At 36.2% G+C, this 23,502-nt stretch overlaps 2 long non-coding RNA genes across 8 annotated transcripts; both read left to right on the top strand.

Annotated features, from left to right (window-relative positions):
• The first annotated feature begins 1,145 nt into the window (after positions 1-1,145).
• Positions 1,146-3,432, top strand: LOC124898869. Its single transcript, XR_007055641.1, has 2 exons — positions 1,146-1,462; positions 2,153-3,432. It is a non-coding gene; the product is annotated as an uncharacterized LOC124898869 (long non-coding RNA).
• Positions 3,433-5,635: 2,203 nt separating this feature from the next.
• On the top strand, positions 5,636-23,297 carry LOC107870359. 7 transcript variants are annotated; one of them, XR_007055639.1, is made up of 11 exons: positions 5,636-5,777; positions 8,482-8,552; positions 10,154-10,221; positions 14,406-14,471; positions 14,589-14,688; positions 15,400-15,625; positions 16,310-16,371; positions 17,529-17,605; positions 19,836-20,763; positions 22,766-22,854; positions 22,977-23,297. It is a non-coding gene; the product is annotated as an uncharacterized LOC107870359 (long non-coding RNA). The 7 variants fall into 7 exon arrangements; XR_007055640.1 differs by having other exon boundaries at positions 15,400-16,243; positions 16,324-16,371; positions 19,929-20,763; XR_007055635.1 differs by having other exon boundaries at positions 15,400-16,243; positions 16,324-16,371.
• Positions 23,298-23,502: the final 205 nt, after the last annotated feature.

Here is a 23,502-nt window from a genome sequence, read left to right as displayed (position 1 = left end):
CTCTACAAGGCCTGATATAGTCTTTTTTGTTAACTTGTCAGTAAGGTATAGTTCTGCTCCTACTAGGAGGAATTGAAATGAAATCAAACACGTATTGCGGTATCTAAAAGGTACTACCGATATGGGATTATTTTATTCTAAAGATTGTAGTCCCGATCTTGTTGGTTATGCTGATATAGGGTATTTATCTAATCCACATAAAGCTTGATCTCAAACAGACTATGATTTCATATGTGGAGGTACTACTATGTCTTGGAGATTTACAAAGTATTCTATCATGGCCAATTCATCAATCCATATGGAGATAATAACTATTCATGAAGCAAGCCAGGAATGTGTGTGGTTAATATCTATGATATATCTTATTTGAGAAAAATGTGGTCTGGAATGCAACAAAGTACCAATGATTTTATATGAAGATAATGCAACATGCATAACGCAATTAAATGGTAGATTTATAAAAAGAGATAGAATGAAACACATTTTGCCAAAACTTTTCTACACACATGAACTCCAAAAGAATGGTGATATCGACGTACGACAAGTTCATTCAAGTGACAATTTAGCAGACTTGTTCACCAAAGGATTGCCAACCTCAATATTCGAGAAGATAATATACAAAATTAGGATGCGACATCTCTGAGATGTTAAGTGATATTTTAACCAGGAGGAGTAAATACACATTGCACTCTTTTTTTCTTAATCAAGGATTTGTCCCATTAGGTTTTTCCTTGATAAGGTTTTTAATGAGGCAGTTAAAAAAAATTGTGTATTACAAGACATGCATAATTAGAGTTTCTCTTTATTTTGTGTTAAATTAGACACACATTGTCTAGACATCCAATAGGGAGTGTTAAGAAATAACATAAGTGTGGATGTCTCTTTAATTTTCAATATTGTCTTATTTGTCAAATGTATATTTCCCATGCATAAGCCTATTGGTTACAATAGTTGACAAGATTGCCTATAAAGGCGTATCATTTATCTCCATTTTATCTACACAAACCAAAATATAATAAAAGTTCTTATTATTTGTTTCTCAATTTCTTTACTCCGTTATTTTATTTTACAACATTGATTTCAATGTCGAGGTATGCTTTAGTAAACATTTTGGTTATAATTAAAATCATTCAGATGTATGACACATAAAATTATGATACTTAAATTATGGTAGTGAAAGTTTTGGGGAAAAAGTAAATATTTGGATATAAATATTTACTTCATATGCAAAATGGTAAATTAAAATTTAAAGATGAAATGACATATTTGCCCCTCTGGGAATTTCACACACTCAATCTACCTCGTGTATTCCGTAATTCCTTTTCAAAAAATTTAGAAGTAACATACAACTACAGTGCAGCGGACTACATTTTTAGTTTTATTCTTCCGCCGGAGCTATGGATTCCGGTGACTGGCGGACTCAATTTCCGCCTCATTCTCGTCAAACGGTTGTCAACAACATGTAATCCTTTTTTATTTTTATTTTTAAATTGCAGATTTTGGATATGGAAATTCGGGTTATAAGTGGTTTATTACTTTTTTTTTTGTGTGTTGGGTAAGCTAGTTAAAAATGTTATAGTGTTGTGGTGGGGTAGGGGGAGGCAGGGGGATTGGGGGTTGGTCTGGGCAGTGGCGAAATCAGAAATTTTAGTTTCAATTTATGTTTTACTTTTCGGATTTTGAGATTCCCACAAGTTTACATTGACTGTAATTTTTATTTTTATGTATTTTTCATATATATAAATTTTATTTCAAAAAACTTAGAAGATTTCGTGCCCAGGTTTATGTTCAAACTTAAACTGTTTTGACTCTCGAAAAATGGAAAGTGGCGCATGAATTGGGGGTACAGGGAGTATATGTATGATGAGATGGAGCACAGATGCCTCAGTGCAGAGGTGTGAAAGGTTGGCTATTGATGGTTTTAGGAAAGATAGGAGTAGACCGAAGTACTATTGGAGGGAGGTGATTAGACAGGACATACAGCAGTTACAACTTATTGAAGACATGACCCTAGATAAGTAGAAGGTTAGTAGGTAGGAGTGCGTCTCTGGTAGTAGGTAGCTTTGTTTTGTCGTGTTATCCGTGCTAGTTGTTATAGTGCTCTGCTTGTAGTGTCTTGATCTTAGAGTTTTGATGATGTTTATTGTTTCAGGGAGGTCGAGTGTGATTCTACTTTGTGGTAGGCTTATTTTTTGTTATTATCTATTGTTTATTTCTACCTATTGTTTCTTGTTCTTATATTATGTTTTTCTCTAGAATATTTTGTCTTGAGTCGGGGGTCTTTCGGAAACAACCTCTTTACCTCACCTCTGAGGTAGTGGTATGGACTGCGTACACTTTACCCTCCCCAGACCGCCACTTTGTGAGAGTAATGAGTATACTGGGTATGTTGTTGTTGTTGAGATGAAACACGTATGCCCCAGTGCGGAGGTATGAGAGGTTGACAATGGATGGTTTTAGGAGAGGTAGGGGTAGGCGAAGAAATATTGGTGTGAGGTGATTAGACAGGATATGGAGAAGTTACAACTTATCGAAGACATGACCCTAGATAGGAGAGTGTGGAGGATGCGCATTAGGTAGGAGTTTAATAGGGAGGAGGGCGTCCTTGCTAGTAGGTAAGTGTGCTTTGTTTTTTGGTTTGTACTAGTAGTCGTAGTGCTACGCTTGTAGTGGATTTTTTTTTTGGAGTTTGGTGATGCTTTTGTGTTTTTCGAGTAGATCAATTGTAGTATTACTTCGTGGTAGTCAGTTGTGACTTGTGTGGGTGGAGAGGAAAAAATGCAACTTGATTTCCCACTTTTATTTGGGAAGTCATTTTCATTACTTTCAAGGAGCTTGTTTAGAAATACTTTTCAAAATGTTTGACCAATGAAATAGGCACAAGTATACCCCAAATTATACCCGAAATTGCTACGGCACACCCGAAAAGTACGGGGTCTTATTACCCTTTAAACTCATTTTTCTGTATTTATGTACTTCTTTTGTGTTGACATAGCTGCCAAGTCAGCACAAAAGGGGTATGGAAATATTCTGCTACTTGGCAGCCACGTCAGCAAAACAGGAGCACAAAAATTTTAAAAATATGAGTTTAGCGAGGTAATAGAATCTCTGTAAAGTTTAGGTGTGTCATAGCAACTTGGGGTATAGTTTAGGGGGATACTTGTGCATTATCTCTTTGACCAATTGAACACGAGAAAATAACAAAATGTTTCCTGCATACTGAATACACCCCAAGTGGAAGATCTACTTTGCTCTCTAAACCTTATATTTTGTTTTGGATTTGTTGAAATGGCAGCTTGTTGCTCGAGCTAATTGGATTATAACTCTTGATATTGTAACAACAACATAACTAGTATAATCCCATGAGTGGGGTCTGGCGTGGGTACAGTGTACACAAACTTTACCCTTAACTACCCTCAACTCAAGGAAAAACAATTCAAAGAAAATAATATAAGTACTGATATTCTTTAGAGAAAATGGGCATAATGCCAAATTATTCTTAATATATATATATATGTATTTATATAGATTGTGCTATTATGAATCCCTTAAGTTGATTCTTTGTTGATATGTCTGTATAGAAGGGACACTTTAATATGGCACGTTCGTGTTTATACTCGTGTTTATACTCAAGAATTAGGACACGAGCTTATGAGAATTGCAGTGATGTTTGAGGAAAAGGTCTATACTGCTGCGACAAGTCTGGTATGCATTCTAAACTTGTTTCTATTTATGTGAATGATGCAATTTGTACTCCACTGTTATTCTCGCTTGTTTAACTTGCGTCCGTTTTTCAGCTATCCAGACATGATGTGTGCATTTTAACTGAAATTTATCTAATATTGCAGCAAGATTATTTGCAAAGGATATGTTTAAAGATGCGTACAATTGATATTAGATCTCAAAATCGTGTGATCAATCCGCTACTTCCCAATGCAGCTAGTAGTGGCCCAAATGCCCATGGCCCAGGTGAATAATGAAAGTTCATGTTTTGCATTTCACATTTTCACTTACAATTTAAAATTAAGAAAAAAAAAATGATCCTCTCATTTTTAATGTTCTTATCGATTTACTTCTTTTTTCAAATCTCTTATGTGGTTTCGTACATAGCAACAGGGAAGCCTATTTTTTGGGCAAAAGTAGACTTAGGGTGTGTTCGGTAGGGAGGAAAATGTTTTTAATGGAAAATATTTTTCAAGAAAACATTTTCTAGTAAGACACGTGGTTTTTAACTTATTTTCCTATGTTCGGTATGTAATTAAAAAATATTCTCCTAAAAGCATTTGTGTATATCTAACACAAAAACTATGATGACGGGTGATGGGTGTTATGGTGGGGGAGGAGGAAGGGGAGGCCAGGGGTTTGTGGGATAAGGTAGGGTGTGGAGTGCGGGGGTGTTTGTTGATCGGTGTTGTGGTGGTGGAGTATGGGTGAGGGCAGAGGTTTGTGGTGTTGGGGTGTTCAGTTAGACTATACCCGCCTTAATTCCCTCATTCGGGATAAATGCATAGGTGAGTCAACCTACGATCACGGAAGAGCATGGTACCACTACCCCTCTCTAAATAAAGGTAGATTCTTAGTCGTGGGGTGGGTACGTGGGGCGAGGTGCTAGGGTGGAGGAGGGCTTTTCTGATTTTTAAGGAGCTTATTTTCTTAGAGAAACTACTTTCTAAAATTTTTAACCAAACAAACACGAGAAAAAAGGATATATTTTGTGAGATGTTTTCTTCCATACGCAACACTCTCTTAAAGGACTTGTTTGTAAAGAGGAAACTTGAAATTAATGCTTGAAGCTAAGAGTTCTGTTGGAAGCAAAGAAATCCCTTGTTTTACTCGTTTTTAAAATCCCCCCGTTTATTGTATCAACCAAATTCCCTTATAAAATTTAAATTTTAACCTATGAGATGACAACAGAAGCTGTTTCCTATGAAACTATTTCTGGGCCGGTGGTGAGTGACGAGGATGAGGACGCTGAGGACGTGTCAAAGGAGGATTCGTTAGAGGAGGTGGCCATGACAAAGGAACGAAAATCTGCTGTTGGACACAAAGAGAATGTTAAAGTTGGAGAAAATGAGGTAATTTGTGTTGTTCTTTCCAATTTTTTCCTTTTTGGAAGCCTTTTCTCAATTATCATCAATGGAAGAGAAGAAACGGGACTGTACCACTGATTTATCCATCGTTAATGATAAGAATTGAATTTTGCAATTGCTAATTTATATTTTGTTGTTCGACTCTCCTGGTATGAACTACACAAAAGAATCCATATAATCGTTTGTTCCAAACCTTGTCCTGGATGTGGGGTGCAGCTCAGGTGGCGAGCCTGCCCATACCTTCATCCTAGTGGTGGGGGTTTGAATGTGACTCCCCTCTCCAAATTCCCCCATCCCCGCCCGCCAAAAAAAAAAATGAATTTCTGATGGAGTATCAATCCGAAATTAAAGAGTGTTTTATTGGGGTGGGTAGATGGTGTTAACTTTGTATTGTGAGTATTCTCGCAGTATAATTTCTTAAGTTACTTAATGATCTCTCGTGTTTTTTTAAATGATCTCTTGTGTTTAAACTTTTGAGTTAATGGTCTCTTACAATTTTTTAACCTCTTAAGGTGCAAGCATCAACCATTGGGAAGAGGGAATAAGGCAGTAGTTCATCCAGTTGCTTTTTGTGATGATTGTGTCGGAATGACCAAAGGAAGTTGGATACTGAAGAACAAAAATTTGATGATAATGACTTATGTTCTTTTCTTCTAGACTCATAAGATTGTTATTATGAATGGCACAGTAAGCTATCTCTCAAGTTTTATTTGAATGATCTATTTTGCATGGTCAATGTCCTCTTATGTTTAAAGTAAATTATCTCTAGCAATTTTTAAATCTCTTAGGAGTCGTTTGGTGTGAGATATAAAGTATAATAATCCCGAGATAAATGCAGGATTATTTTATCCTGAGTTTGGTTGGAGGTATTAGGTACTCTGGGGATTTTTCTATTCCACCATTTATACCATAGTGATAGGATTAGTTATCCCCTTACACATGATGGGATAATTTATGCCGGAATAATTAATTGCGGAATAACTTGTTCCCAATCAAACAACCCCTTAGTTTACCAAGTTATAATAAATAAATAAAATCTCTATTATTTATGGTAAGAACTCTTACATTCCCTTACAAGCGATCACTTGTAGGATTGCACCCAGTGTAATTCCATAAGTGGGTCCGGAAAGTGTGGAGTATTTGCAAACCTTACCCCATCTCGTGTAGGTTGAGAGATTGTATTTAAAAGACCCTTGGTTTTAGTGTAGCAAATCAAAGTAATGAAAATGGAAAAACATCAATGGATAATACATGTCAATTAATACGGAAAGTAGTATGAGGCATTTAGAAAAAGAGTAGAAGCAACAACAAAATAGTGCAATAACTGAAACATAAAAGGTAACAAATGATAACAAGCATCTAAAGAAACTATGCGTATAAGGCTAATACTACAACATATAATGTGCTTCCCGACTCTCACCAAGCTTAATCTGGTCGAATAACATGATCAAGTTCAACTATTTACCAAACTTTCTACCCTAAATCGCGACCTTCATATCCACATATTTAAGGTATTTTTCTTGTTAAGATAAAGTTGTTTCATGTCCTGTTTAATTACATTTCCCTAATACTTCTTCAGTCTACCTCTACCTCTCCTCGTACCCACTAATCCAACCTCTCACACCTTCTCTCCGGATTTTTACATCTCTTTTCTTCACATGTACGAACTATCTTAGTCCCGTTCCCCTATTTAGTCCACTACGAAGGCCACTCTCATCTCGAATATCCTCATGCCTAGTCTTATCTCTCCGTATATGCCCACATATCCATCTCAACATCCTCATTTCCCTACTTGCATCTCCTGAATATGAAAATTCTTTACTGACCAGCACTTCGGCTTCATACCCACTCTAACTACCATTGTGTAGAACTTACCTTTAAATTTTGATGGTAACTTTTTATCACATAAGGCTCGAGGCGGGCCTTCATTACATCCAACACACACCGTACAAAGTGTAACATCATCATCAATTCTTAAGTTCCACCAAAGTCTCCAAGAATGAAACCACTTTTAGTTCATAAAAGATACTTAAAGATCAAAAACACTATTAAAGGATCAAAAACACTATTATCTCTTCTTTATTATATATTTAACGATGGAGAAAACTTCTGAAATCATTCGTTTTGTCTTTTCTTTCAAATTCTCTTTCAAATTCTATACTTTTTCTTAAGAAAAAAGTTCATAAATTTAATACTATTAGTTGCGGAGTTAATTTTATATGATAATGCAATCAACAATGATTTTGTAGGTAAAATAATAATAATTGAGTGATTTTTAAATAAAAGATAAAGTTAAAATTTTGAAATAATTAATATTCGTTGAGTAATTTTTTTGATACAAAATAAAGTTGAATGACTTTATGATATAATTGTCCATTTTAAATAGAATAATTTTTGTATTACGAAATAACGTTAAATAACTTTTTAATATAATTATTATTAATTAACTTTTGTGCTATAAAATAGAGTTGAATGACTTTATAAGATTAAAGTTAATACTTGAGACACCATATGGGAAATTAACTCCTAACACTAAGATTATTGAAATCCAATAATAACTTATCTCGAGATTAGTAGTCCCTTATGCCTTATACCAAACGAGCCTTAAAGGGTATCCACCTAGTTTCCAACTCCGCGCCATTGGCCTCGAGGATTTCTCGGCTACAAAGAAGGTAAAAGAATTAATGAAATTTGTAAAAATTAATTGTGATTACAATATTATCCAACAAAGAATGGACTTATGAATGGTGATCAAAATTTGGTGTTGGAAGTTTCCAACTTTTTTAATAGTATAGATTAGTATAGTATCAAATACCCCATCAATACGTTAGTGTAAAGTAGGAAGCTTTCCTTTCTTAGACAAGTACATTTGGAGAGCAATTAAAAATCAATACTAATAAGACGCTAGAGGCAGACACCTCTTTGTCAACATGCCTACTTCATGCCAAAGATCTAGTTTAAACCTCTTCATCAACGTGTTGGCTTCATGCTAAGGATATTTTTGGAATTTCAGTTTCTATGCTTTAAAGGTGCTTTACACATGCTTTTCTGCTAGTAGTTTGATCCCACATCAATAAAAGATTTTTTGCCAAATAAGTAGGATCCAACATGGGTAAAATGTCAATAACATCATTAAGCATATGCCAAATAAAGAAATGTCGTTTTTTTGGGACTGACTAGAAAGGAAAATTGTCACATAAATAGGGGTAAAAAGATACAAACATAAATCTAGTTTTATTTGTTGGGGCCTTGCTTGCACGGGACTTTGCATAAAATGTATTAATATATCTGAAATATCTAACACTTTCCAAAAATTTGCCTAAATTTCGATGTTGTAAGCAATCAACTTCTTTAATAGTTGCACTATCCTCAATTTTTGTTTTATTTGTAGAGCCTTTAGATTCTACATCTCAGACGGGAAATGCAAATGGAGCTGATTGGCAGGAAGAGGCATACCAAAAGGTATTGTTTGCACTAGTATTTTTATTTGCTAAAAATTTCCTGTTTAGTAATGCACTTACCAAGGACACGACCTTAGATAGGAGAGTGGAGGACATGAATTAGGGTAGAAGGGTATTAGGTAGCAGTGCTTTGTCTTGCTGCCCGTTCATATTAGTAGTCGTAGTATTCCTACGGTAGTTTCTCGTCCTTCAATTTTTTTTACTATATGTTGTTTCATGTACCTCGATTATTGTGTTGGTTTGTTTGGTTTCCGTTCTTTTACTAGGTGCTATTGTTATTAGTGTTTGCTATTTCTTGTACTTCTGTTACTTCCTTTTTCGGAACTGCTTTGAACTGCCTTGTTGAGTCGAGGGTCTAATGGAAACAACCTTTCTATCTTTGAGGTAGAAAAAAGGTGTGCGTGTTTGAAATGTTATAATAATAGAAGAAATCGGTGAAGGTTCTGAAATATATACAGTGATTAGTGGTGTACTAAAGGATTCTTACCAAGATAGTTCAGCTAAATTGATGGTTGTATCCTTCACCCCAAGGAACTTTATGTATTCCAATTCGTAGAGGAAATAGAAATTGAGCATGTTTAACATGTAACAGCACAACTACGCCTCACTCCAAGCAAGTTGAGTTCAGCTATGTGAATCCTTAGTATCCGATATTTTCAACGACGAAAAATTAGTTTCATAAGCACCGGCATAATTGAGAATTGCAGTATTCTTTGGTTAATTGATTGATTATAGAAAGTTAGTTGTTGAATACTGTCATCATATTGTCTAAATTCATGAGGTAATATGTCTGTAGGTTCAGATCAAAGTCTTTATGTCATGTCAGCAATTTGCTTGATTTCCCGGCAACTAAAATCTTTAATTGCAAGTTTGAAGGATAAACCTATTCGTGGGAGAAGTATATGTCTGAATGAATGGCTATAAGAAAACGTTCTCTGTGAAAAGACATCCGTTCATCTGTAAACTTTACCTTTGTTAAAAAAAAAAAAAAAAAAGAGACATCTGTATTTGTTGGTATACTTTTTCTGTCTTAGAATCCTAGTGGGTAACATGTCCCCCCCCCCCCCCCCATAGTCTAATTACATCCCCGATTTGGTTTACTAGCTAGGAATAAGTTGGAATACAGTATAACTTCTCCAAGAATAAACATATAACATGCTCTGTATATTACTCCATCGTTTTTCACTTGTGAAACCAACTACATTGTTAGTATTCCTTGTTTACCCTCTTTTTATTTCATTGATGATAAAAATGTTTAAGTGAAAAAGAAAAATTAAAAAATGATGATAACCATTAAATTGTGTTATACCTTCTAACCTAACTCTTAGAAAGTATATGATCTTATCGTGGAAGTCGTATTCTTGATGTTAGCCGAAATGTGTACCAAGAAGCCAAAGGAAGCAGAGCTGAGTTTGCTTATATTACCATTTACATGTTAATCAGTTGTAGTCTTTGTCTTCTACTTCACTTTTAACCTTTTTATCTGGAATGTTCTTTTGTGAAGATTCGCATCGTACATTTGATCTAATTAACACCTATCCACATGGAAATGCGGTCTCGCCTTTTCCGCAACCATTGATTTAATGAAAATTTGCGATGCAGATCAAGTCTATGAGGGAGATGTATTTATCAGAGCTGTTTACTGTAAAATTGCTCCTAAAGTGTAGAAGGTATGTCATCAACACCTTATTCCGCTATTATCATTTCTGGATTTGAGGTGTTATAGTTCACAGAAGCCATTTACCCTCTTAAGTGCTTCATCAATGACAACAACATAACCAGTGTAATCCCACTAGTGCGGTCTGTGGGGTCCGGGGAGAGTGGTGTTACCTTGTGAAGGTAGAGAGACCGTTTCTAAAAAGACCTCGGCTCAAGTAAACCAATTCTAAGCAGCTATGAAAAGGAAATACAGTAGTGAAGAAGCCATGATAAAATAATAGAGTAAAGAATAGTAACAAGTACAAGTATACGATAATTGAAGCAAATAAAACAATGGGTGGTAATAAAGAATCACATAATAAGATAATGGAAAGGTAGTAATAATACTACTAATTGGAAAAGCTAGACAACACTCGACTACCTACTAACCTTTTATTATGACCTATGACTTCCATATCCTCCTATATATAGGATCATGTCCTTGGTAAGCTACAAATGTGCCATATCATGTCTATTCACCTCTCCTCAATTCTTATTTAGTCTACCTCTACCCTTTGTCGTACCACCATATCCAACATTTCACAATTTCTCACTAGATCATCGGATAGAAGGCTAGTGCTAGTTTGGGTCGTCAGGGTAGGGTATTACTTAGTGGTTGTACTTTTCTTGTTATGCTACCTTGCTTCATGCTTTATTACGAACTTGTTTACTAGGCTTTGTGTACTATTCCTTGTGGACGTCGTATTTATGTCATGTCAGCCTATGCCATGCTTTATTACGGATCTGATTATTGTTCCTTGTCTTGAGCCGGGGGTTTATCGGAAACAGTCTTTCTACTTCTTTGGAGGTAGTGGTATGGACTGCGTACATCTTACCCTCCCCAGACCCTACTATGTGGGAATACACTGGGTTTGTTGTTGTTGTCACTAGATCATCGGAGCATCTCCTCTTCACGTGCCCGAACCACTTCAGCATCGCTTCCCCATCTTGTCCACCAAGAGGATAAAACCACTTTGTCCCCAATATCTTTGTTCCTGATCATATCTCTCCTGATATGCCTACACACCCATCTCAACATCTTCATTTTCTCTCTCTCATATTTGGACGCGTGAGCTCTTGACCGACTACATTCTGCCTCATACAACATGAATTGTCTAAACCACTCTATAAATCTCGACCTTTTAAGTCGTGGTGGCATATTCTTATCACACAAAACACCAGATGCTAGCCTTCATTTCCTCTACCCCACTCTAATGCGATGAGTAGCATAATCACCAATCTCCCAATTTCCTTGAATTGTTAACCCAATATACTTGAAACTCCCTCTTTGGATATGACTTGTGTATCAATCCTAACTTCTACATCTGCCTTGTGAATCGCGTCACTACACCGCCTAGAGTTTAGTTTTTTTTGGATAATCGTGGTGTCTAGGCAAGCTTGTACGCACCTCAACTAATTTCACGGGATACCTCCCACCTCCCACTAGCAACATGTAACAACTTAGACTTTAGGGTTTGTCAGTAAATATTCAACCTAGTGTTGAATCCATCGCGTGTCTCTTCAATCAATACTATGTCATATGCAAATAATATACACCATAACAACTCCTCTTGATTATGTCGTGTTAATTCATCCATTATTAGGGTAAATAAGAACTAACTAAGATCCTTGTTGCAACCCCATCACAATTGAAAAGTGTTCTGAGTATCCACTAAACCACCCTACGGAGCTTCTAATGGAGGTAGTTTCCTTTTCTGAATGCAATTCCTTTTCCTTTATTGGTGTAGCTTGTCGCATAAAATTTGCCTAGTGTGACTTATCTCTTCTAAGTGGTTTGCGGGTTATTACACTCGAGCAAGATTTAAGGATTTAAGGGCAGCGACGGTTTCCTTGTGATTACACAAAAAAAACAAAAGAGAAAATGATGGCTCCAATGGCCTTGGCCTATTGGTAAGAGTGAATTTATGATGTATGGGTTAGAGACACGCCATAGGTTTGAACCCTGTTACAATCTAAAGCTCTAAGCGGTCGTGTGGTACACAGGATAAGGTGGGATATCCCATGATTAAGTTTAGTATTAAATTTATATCATTATTGTTGATGGTATAAATTTATTCCAGGATTAATTTGTCCACTGAACAACCCCTAAAGGGTATTTGTTGAGTTTCCAACTTTGCGCGATTGACCTTAGGGATTTCTCGGCAGTAAAAAAGGTAAAGAAAATAATGAAACTTGTAAAACTTAATTTTAATTACAATATTATCTAACAAAAAATGAACTTATGAATGGTGATCAAAATTTCATGTCGGAGGTTCCTACTTTTGTTATAGTATCGATTAAAACATGGAGATATTGGTATATTACCAAATACCTAATCAATACCTTAGTGTAAAGTTGGGAAAACTTAACTTTCTTAGACAAGTACATTTGGAGGGAAATTAAAATCACTACTAAATAAGAGGCTAGAAGCAAACACCTCTTTTTCTACGTCAATGTGTCTGTTTCATGCAGAGGGTATTGAAATTCAAACCTCTTCCTCAACGTGTCAACTTCATGTCGAGGATATTTTTGGAATTTCAATGTCTATGGTTTAAAAGTGCTTTAGATATGCTTTTCCGGTGTTAGTGTGGTCCCACATCAATAAAAGATTCTTTTGCCAAGTAAGTGGGTAAAATGTTGATAACGATATCATTAAAGATGTGTCAAATAAGGAAATATGTCATTTTTTATGGGACTGAGTGTGTGTTTGGTATGATGGAAAAACATTTTCCCATTTTCCCATGTTTGGTTATAAAAAAATTTTGAGAAAATATTTTCCAAGGTGACTTATTTTCCATCATTTGAGGGAAAATGACTTCCCTGATAAGTCAAGGGAAGTCATTTTCCATAAAAAAAAATATGAAGTCGCACCCACCCTGATCCTCTTCTTCATCGCACCCACAAGCAGATCACGTCGTCTCTAATTTTAGGGCTTTCTTCCCTCTCTCTCTTATCCCCAGTGCAAGAATTTCAAAGGTATGTCCATAACTAATTTCTTTTATGGTACTTGGTCAAAAATTTCTTCAATTTTCTCTTTTGCTTGTTTGGGTCTCTGATTTGAGTTCAATTTTGTTCAAAAATTGAAATTTGGATTTCTGATTTGTGTTCAATTTTGCTCAAAAATTAAAATTTGGGTTAACATGGGTTAACTTCAATTCTGTACGGTCAAACTGGTTATATATCATGGCAAAATCATTAGATCGCCAGTTAAGTATCATGGTATTCTGATTTACGGGTCTACTCGTAGCTTAGTTTCCTCGCTGAGATTTACAAATTGTATGCAGATATAATATTGAGGAGACAAAACAACCATTTCCATAGAAGCTCTTATACCTGATATATATAAATAGCAATTTGACAAGCAAGAGACTAAAAAATAATAACCAATGAAACTGGCAAATAAAAGCAGGTGAAGCAAAAAAGTAAAATACGGGCAATTTATCAGAGACGCGTCTCTAACATATCAGGTGCATAGCATAGGACATTCAATCATTTTGTTTTGGTGCAGAGCTATGGGAGTTGGTAAAAATATGAATTTGGCATATGTTCGTGAACCTCAATCACCGTGTTGAAGTATTGTAGTGTCTATGCTGTTACTATCTGTTGTTTTTTGTTATTATCTGATGTTTATTGTACTTCCGTTACTTCTTTTTTTGGACTGTTTTTCCTTGATCGGGGGGTCTTTCAGAAACGGCATCTCTATCTCTAAGGTAGGGGTAAGTTCTACGCACACTCTACACTCCCTAGACTCCACTTTGCGGGACTACACTGGTATGTTGTTGTAGTGGTGGTGGTTGTGATGGTGTTCGTGAACCTTTTGGGACAAAATGGTGTATGTCAGAAAGAACAAAAATTTAACTGGGGTGCAAACTGTTTTTTGTTTTCTTGAGAATTGGTAATTGTATTAATAAAAAACATCAAGAAAGTGCAATCAAAAGTATTTACAGAACAAAAGCCCTTCTCTTCTTAGACGGATCCTATCAGATCTATCAGTTTCTCTGTTTACACTAGTTAATTTTGATCTTCTGAATCGAGCTTCCTTTATCGTCATTCGTCAAAGCACCTCATATTTCTTTCCCTCCAAATAGACCGCCAAATACAGGAAGGTCTAGATATTGAAGAAAATTTATTCATACTAACCATTATCTTGTTCCAGATGGCAGCTTTCAACATTCAGGAGGCACTTATTTGGAAAGAAAAAATTGAATCAATCATTTATCAGGTTGTTTTCTCTTTTGCATTAAAGCTGACCCTTGACATGTCCTCCTAAGATATATAGTTCTTCAACCTCTTCTTGTCTCAATATACTTGGAGGTAGTAATATGTCTTCAGTTTGCAGCATCAGGAGTCACAAGGAGCTAATGGTAATAAGTACATTTCATTTGAGCATAAATCTGATATGGACAACGGGAGGAATGCTTCCTCAGCAGATCATGAAAGTAAGCATTCTTCTTTTACCTTCTGCGAGTTATGGAGGTGCTGGTATATTGTGTTCTATTTCTGTTACATTTCTCTTTTGAAGTTTATTTAGCTCTTGACTAGTTGCTGCATCAGTAAGTTAGGGTTTTAAATCTATCTGTCAAAAAATATGTGCAGGCAAACGAGTGAGTTTGCCAAATACTTCTTATTGAGTTCAATATTTGCAGATATTTGTTCATTGCAGAGATCGAGTCCACTATTAAATAGATTGGCCAAAATCAGAAAGCAAAGCTAAATTTACTAAGATCTATCTTTTTATTATCCTTGGGCCTCTTGCCTTTCTTTGGTGTAGCCTGGACAGGGTTGTGGCCTTGGCTTCTTATACTTTATCAATACAATTGCTCCATTTTGTTTTGGTTTCGTTATTAGTTGTATTGATAAGGTCTATGAGAACAATTAACCAACTTCTTGAGGAAAAACCTAGTTAACAAGTGATGCATGTCCACCTTAATCCAAGACATTGGGGTCCTTAAAATGGACCGGGTCTGGCCGCCCTCAATCCTAAACTTAGTGACTTTAATTGGCATTTTACCTTTAGGATTGATCCACTTTCATGAGTTTTTAGAAGTGTTTTAAGCCTTTTAAAAATGCGAAAACGTGTATCCTGTAGTGTATTGATGTTTCAAGTATCTTATTTTTGAAAGCTAAATCATCTTCTGGTTTTGCTTCAGAAATTGGTCTAAATTGATCCTTGATGAATGATAGAAGGCCTCGGTGATGCTTTTGATTATTTGGTGCAAAGTGACACTTTAGCTAAGGCATTCATGGTCAAAAATCAAAATCTTCGTAAGGTGTGGTTGGAACGATTCAAGCAACAACAGTAGTGCACCTATTGGTTGGTTTAGCTTCATAGGATTTGGAAGCAACTATTATTCGCACGCTTTTGTTTTTGATAATGTATTGCGTATTTGCTTCCAAACTTCTCTCCTTTCTTTTGTTTTTATAACGTATCGTGTATTTGCTTCCAAACTTCTCTCTTTTGTGCATTTGTGGGAATTGATTAGGAAGCTTGAATTATGTAAGTAATAATTACTTAAATTTTAGTGTCTTGTAATATTTTGATACTCGATATTTGTATTATTTGCTATGCTTAAATTAGTTCCGATAGAATGTTGAGTTGTCTAATATAGTAGTTAATTGTTCAGTACTATTTTTCAAAAAATATTTTTTCCTCTCACCAATCAAACAACTAAAAACATTTTTTAGAAAAATATTTTCTATTCACCAACCAAATACCATAAAATATTTTTCGAAAAATATTTTCTATCCACCAACCAAACATGAGAAAATAAATAGAAAATCAACTTATTTTTCATGAAAACATTTTCCATCATACCCCCCACACACTCTTCTCTATGCGATAATGTCTTCCGCCTCAGGTATATCTTCTTTAAAAAAAATTTGCCGTAAGATTATCGTATTCAAGATCCTGATGTCGCTGGCACAAGACTTTGCATCTGGTGATTATCGTAAAAGTGCTAGCACTTCCCAAAAATTTGCTGAAACCTCAATGTTGTAAGCAATCAACTTCTTTAATATTTCTGTTATCCTCAATTTTTGTTTTATTTGTTGCAAATTTAGATTCTACATCTCAGATGGGAAATGCAGATGGAGCCGATTGGTATGAAGAGATTTACCTAAAGGTATTGTTTGCCTTAGTATATTTATTTGTTCAAGATTTCGTGTGTTTTAATGTGGATTTTGATGAACTGTCTGCTCTTACAACAAATCCATTCATCCTAAGGTACTTTATGTATTCCAGTTTGTAGAGGAAATAGAAAATTGAGCATATTAACAGGTAATAACAACAATTATGCCTTAATAGCAAGTTGAGATGGACTATGTGAATCCTTACAATCCGATATTAGTTCAAGATTGTCAACGACAAAAAATTAGTTTCACAAGCACTGGCATAAATGAGATGTGGAGTGTTTCTTGATAAATTAATTGATACAGAGAATTAGTTGTTGAACACTTTGGTCTTATTATCTGAATTCATAAGGTATTATGTCTCTAAGATACTGTCGAAGTCTTCATGACATATCACCAATTTGCTTTAAGTCCCAGTAACTAAATCTTCAATTGCAAGTTTGAAGGAAAACCTATTCATGCTATACCTGAATAACTGGCTCTCTGTGAAAAATCCGCTCATCTGTATTAGTTGGTATACTTTTTTTGTTGTTTATTATTCTTTTATAATAGAAAAATTTGATGCTTCTATCTTCGAAACTTGGTGGGTAACAGGTCCACCTCTCTATCTTCTCTACTCACATCCCTGACTTGTTTTACTAGCCAGGAATAAGTTTCAATACTTTGACTTTTCCGAATAAACTTGTAACATTAACATGCTCACTATACTCCATCCTGTTGTGTTTTACTTGTGAAGGAAACTACATCGTTATTATTTCATTCTTTATCCTCGTTTTACTTCATTAAAGTGAAAAAGAAATTAATAAAAGATTGCCATTAAACCGTATTATATCTCCCAACCTCACTATAAAAAACTATTTTCTAATTCCTCCTGGGCTATGATCACATAAGTTTGTACTCTTGATGTGAGCAGAAATGTGTACCAAGAAGCCAAAGGAACCAAAGCTCTGTTGCTTATTTTACCATGTACATGTTAATCAGTTGTAATCTTCCTCTTTTACTTCACTTTTAGCCTTTTTATCTTGAACTTGGAAGGTTCTTTTGTGAAGATTCTTCAGTGCATCATACATTTGATGTAATTATCACCTATCCACATGGAAATGCAGTCATTTCATTTCCGAAGTTGAGTTAATGAAAATTTGCAATGCAGATCAAGACTCTGAGGGATAAGCACTTAATTCAGAGATCACTGATCTATACCAGAGAATCGCCTTTGCAGTGCAGCTGGTATGTCATCAACCTCTTATTCCCACTATTATTACTTCTGGAGGAAATTCTACCAGCTGTACAGTGCAGCATGCTGAATTTACTAGATTTTGATATAGTTTGAGATGTTAATAGTTCTCAGTCTCGCTTGCCTCAACTTGTCCACCGCTGAGGTATCGCCCACTTTGTCCCGAATATCCTTGTTCTTGATCATATCTGTCCTAGTATGCCCACACATCCATCTCAACATCTCCTTTTAGCTACTATCATATTTTGGACGTCTGAGTTCTTGACGGGCTAACACTTAGCCTCATGCGACTTAACTTGTCTAACCACCACTCTATATAACTTACCTTTAAGTTGTAGTGGCACATTCTTTTCTCACAGGCCTCTATTTCATCCACCCCACTCCAATGCGATGAGTAAATCATCATTAATCTCCCCTTTTTCTTGGATTATTAACCCAAGATACTTGAAATTCCCTCTCTTGGGGATGGCTTGCGTATCAATCCTCACTTTCACGTCTGCCTCCTGAATCGTTTCACTGAGCTTGCACTTCAAGTGTTGTCTTACTCCTGCTCTACCTGAACCCTTAGACTTCGGGGTATGTCTCCAACCTTCGGTCTGTCGTTAAATTCGTCATGTGCCTTGTCAATCAATACTATGTCATCTGCGAATTATATACACCATAACATCCTCTTAGATATGCCGTGCTAATTCATCCATCACCAAGGCAAGTAGATATGAACTAGGAGCTGATCCTGGTGCAACCCCATCACGACTGGAAAGTGTTTTGAGTCTCCGGTCTTGGTTCCATCATACATTTCCTTAATCTCTCTAATGTATGCTACATGTACAACTCTAACGTCCAAAAATCTCCATAGAACCCCCTTAAGAACTTTATCGTAAGCTTTGTCTAGGTTGATAAACACCATATGTAAGTCCTTCTTACTCTTCCTATACAGCTCTACCAATCTCCTTACGAGATGAATGACTTCTGTAATTGATCGCCTCGATGCAAATCCAAACTGGTTCTTGTGATTGACACACTCCGCCTCACCCTCAACTCCACCATCCTCTCCCAAACTTTGATTGTGTAGCTTTGATACCCCTATAATTGTTGCATTTCTAAATGTCACTCTTGTTCTTGTACAACAGGATCATGATACTCCACCACCATTCTTCTATCATTGTTCTTGTCCTAAAAATGACGTTAAACAACTTACTTAGCCATTCCAAACCTGCCCTGTTTGCGGTCTTCCAAAATTTCACCATGATCTCGTCTTGCCTGGTCGCACTGCCCTTCATCTTACGAATAGCCTCCTTAACATCTTCAAACTTTATATTTCTATGATACCCATTATACCAACGACTCCCAGAGTACTCTAAATCACCCAACACGATACTTTTGTCCCCTTCTTCATTCAAAAATTTATGGAAGCAAGTCTGCCAGCTTTGTCTAATTCGTGACTCTTCCACCAATACGTTGTCTTTCTTGTCTTTGACATCACTTTGTCCAAGTTTTAACTCCGCCTCTCTCTTGCTTTTTTTCCAAATTTGGTCGACTCCTTTCAGTCAATTGATACTCTTATCATTTGCATATAGCATACACCAAGGTGTAATGCATATTGTATTTTTATCGGTTGCTGGAAACTCTTATGTTTTTGCACGTCTCTCACACCTATTAGAACTCCTTACATATATTTTATGGCATTTAACTGAGAACTGATGCAGAAAGCTTAAAGCTCTAAATTCTCATTTTGGCATCTTTGGTTCCTTTGCTGTCATCTTGAGAAACAGTGCTCTCATAGTGGGAATACATCGTTGTGCAGTTAATTCCTTTTCATTTATTGCATCTGCATCATTTGTCTGTGTTGAAGCATTTTGTATTATTGTGAAGTAGAGGTTGTGGAAGACGCCATAAAAGGAGTACTTTCACATATCTAGGTAGACACTGCGATATAGATGTCATTTTTATGTTAGTTTTGTTTTCCTTTTGGGGAAGGAATCAAGACCTCCCTGATTCTTCAGGCAAAAGGGCTTTGATTTATCGAACTTAAAGAGCACTCGAGTAAACTTTTTACTGAATTGTGGGGGCCTTGCTGGCTATGTTATTTGTTTCTTCATGCCATTTCTTAAGTTTTCCGCCCTTTTTCTTGTCCGCGGGAGGTACTTAAAGCATGACTTTTAAAAGTTTGCAAAGGGCAAGAAGCAAGAGTGACAAAACTGATTTTTTTCTCTCTGATTTTAGCGGGATTCTCTTCCTCAGCGTCTTCAACATGAGCAAGTGGAAAAGCTCAAGATGCTCAAGTCTAATTTGGAACACATTATGATTTTCTTGCAGCTCAATAAGCATGATATTCAGCTTACTCACAAGGAGAAGTTGTGTTCGGTTGAGAAGCACATAAGTTTCTTTCTTCTCAAAAGGCTGCGTAAGCCTACTTCTTCTCCTTCGTGGGGGGGCCAGGGGCAACTTCCTCTGTCTTGCACGCAGCTTCAACAACCACAATCTCTTGATGTTCAAGCTAATCCACCGACACAACCTGTACATGGTTTCATGCCGGCAATGCAACAGAATAATCTCACCAACTTGCAACATCTTTCCTTGTCAGGCGTAAATACTGTACAACCTGGTTCCGGTGTGGCTACTGGCAATTTACCACAGAATCCTGTCAATTACAGTCCTCAACAAGTAAACATAAGCTCATTAAGTTCACAAAGTGGAACAAACCCAGTGCAGGCAAACTTCGGTTCCCTACAGCAAAATTCAAGCATCCCGCAACAGTCACTGTTTGAACTGCACGAGCAGCAAATGTTGCAGGACCAGCAATGAAGACAGATGTATGAGCAGATGCAGCAGCAAACTTTTCATAGCCAGCTGTTAATGCAACATCAGCAATTATTTCATAGACATCAGTTACTGCAACAGCAAGCAATGCAACAACAGTTAATGCAGCAGCAGCAGGCAATGCAGCTGCAAATTGTGCAATTGCGAGCCCGCCAGATGTCACGGCTTCACCAAGTGACTGATGCAAATGACCTAATGATGAGGCAGCAAATGGGAATGAATATGGAGGTTTTACAGCAACAGCAGTCAGTTGGCCAGCATGTTGGATCTCTTCATCCTCAATTGAAGTCGGGAATATCTTTACCTCAGCTCCATGGTACTATCTCGACAGGTATGTCATCAACATTTTATTCCACTATTATCATTTCTGGAGGCAATTCTATCAGCTATATGGTGAATCATGCTGGATTTACTAGATTTTGATACTATAAAAGGACTCTTGGAAAACAGCTTACCTAATGTAACTGTTACTACAATGATTGAGCCTTAATTCGTAGTAGTTGGTGTGTGTGTGTATGTATGTATAGATATTTATATTGTCACCCGACTTTCCAAACTATGATCCGAGTCATTCTTCAAATATGTATGGACCCGAACCCGATAAATTTGCAAATTTTTACATAGGCGTTAAAGACCAACCTTAGTGTGGGAAGAGTTTCAGATATGAATTAAGGTCATAAGGAACTTCTAGCTCAAAATTAAGTTAGAAAGTTTCTTTACCGATTGAGTTACCGTATAAGATTCTACTAGGGTCAACTTCAAATGCACATAAATACTTAAATGTGAAGAATTTTTCAGTTCAGGGTCTTAGATTCTTCTTCCTAACGCCACTGACCGTTCGTCAATCTAATACCAGAGTAAAAGGTTATGACCATTTTTCAGAGGGTATCCGTCTGCTAAAGAACGACGGGCAAAATAATGGTTTGTCCCCTGAAGGATGGTTCGTCCTCTGGATGACGGTCCGTCCCTTTGGCTGTGGGGCCTAACTAGTGAGTTCGAAAATTGTCCCAGGGCGACGGTTTGGACCACAGTCCGTTCCTGAAATCGTCTGACGAGTTTTTTTGCACTTTGTAAAGAGTTTTCGGAGGGGTAGTTTGGTGCTTTCTTTACCCAAGGCCCTCCCCACACTTTTAAACACCTAAAAAGGGTTATTTCTCTGAAGAAAAAAATATTCATGGTCCCTCCTAATTCCTTCTCCCTTCTTCCTAAACGCAAGGAACATGTAAGAGGATTTTCTCAAACCCAATAACTCCAAAGCTCCCAAATTCAAGAATTTCTCCAAGAATCTTCCTCTTTCATGTATGTGGGTATTCAACGAGGATACTCCTTTCATCCTCGTGCCCGAAACTTCAGTTTTCTTAAAACTTTATGAATTTACACGAGATTTTGCATGAATTTCATGGTTTTGAAGTATGTTGCCTCCTTATGGTTCATAATCTATCCTCTTGCAAGAACTTGTGATTTTTATGGCTTATCTTTATATCTCACATATGATTTAAAACCTATGATTTATGCATTTGTAGGCTTAGCATGAAATTTCATGATTTAGGGTTTATGTCCAATTATGCATATTTTTTTGAAAGTCCTTTACGTTATTATATGATTTTAGTTCTTGTTAAAGTAATTATGCATGAAATTATACATGTTTTTCCTATTCCTAATATTTGGGCAATGATTTGACATGGTTTGAAAGATTTCAACTTATTTTAATACTACTTGGCATGTTATGAATACATAATCCCAGAATTCAGTAAAACGCGAGCTTGGCTAGTTTTGGTATTTCAGAATTTTAGCTATTGAGATAAATTAAACTAGTTTCATGCTTATTTTTAGAAAAATAATTTTTCCACTTATATATATGGGCAAATAGTATACAATTTTGGGAGTAGTATTTAATACCAAGGAAATGCGGGCTTTAGACAAAAATTCAAATTTCCAAACTACGTGCCACCGCAGGTTAAGGAGGGGTCCTTGCTAGTTGAGATTGTCTCCCTTCACCCAAAATGGCTCATGAGTGAATTCACATCAAATCATGGTGTCCTATCCCTTGCAAGGTTTGAAGCCCTCCCACCGAGGATACAAATTGGACTCCATGAGGCATGTCGATTAAGAGAATCTCCCACAGAAAAGAAATTTTTGAAACTAAGTGTATATGCCTCACTATACGAGTTTGACTAAGACTTTTTATGATTTACTTGTATGTTTCACGATTTCAGCTTTGTGCATGAAATAGAGTGAGTTACTGTAAATTTATCATGCATGATTTTTTATTTATTATGTACATGACTGACAAAATTTTCCGTACTTAAATGATTTGTTTATGGCTATTTCAGGTGATCCAGTTTTCTGGTTTAATTTTATGACATCCTGAGTCCATGTCTACCCCTTTTACAAATGTTTATTATGAATCGAGCATTTTCCCGTAAGTCATGTTTTCAGAATGATTTTATAACATACTTATGATGTTGCATATCTCACATATTCAATACATCCTATAGCGCTAATCACATACTTTTTTTGCACTATATTTGTATTATAATATAGGTACCGACACCCAGTCTCAGTTCCTCAGTTCATACATTTTTGGTACTCTGTTCAACAACTGATATTCAATGAGTTGTCATCTTCCGAGGACAGAAATTTATTTCAGTTTTTCTCATGTTAGTTTTGGGTTTAATTCAGTATTTAGAGTTAGCTGGGGGTTTGTCCCAGTAACTCATCAGTTTATTGAGGCTTTCAGAACCAGGGTTAAAGAGACTTTAGATTTCATGTTGGGTTCTTCACGTGTTTTACATTCGGAGTTTTCAGTTGACTACAAGATACCTTTAAATATATTGGATTAGCTTCCGTTCTAGTACTATGCTACATGTCATGGGTTAGCTTGGGACCACTTGTTGTTCTAAACATCGTATTACGTTTAGGGTATAGACTCAATTGTAACACACACACACATTTAGACACACATTAGGCATAATACATAAAAATACTCTTTAACTTGGTCTCAGTTAGGATCTATATTCTTTAATTTTGGATGTGTATAAGTAGATATTTAAATTTGTATAAAGTTGAA

Source organism: Capsicum annuum, chromosome 5, assembly GCF_002878395.1.
Source record: "Capsicum annuum cultivar UCD-10X-F1 chromosome 5, UCD10Xv1.1, whole genome shotgun sequence".
In the NCBI taxonomy this organism is placed as follows: domain Eukaryota; kingdom Viridiplantae; phylum Streptophyta; class Magnoliopsida; order Solanales; family Solanaceae; genus Capsicum; species Capsicum annuum.
The sequence above is the reverse complement of the archived record's forward strand: the minus strand, read 5'-3'. Positions and strand labels throughout refer to the sequence as shown.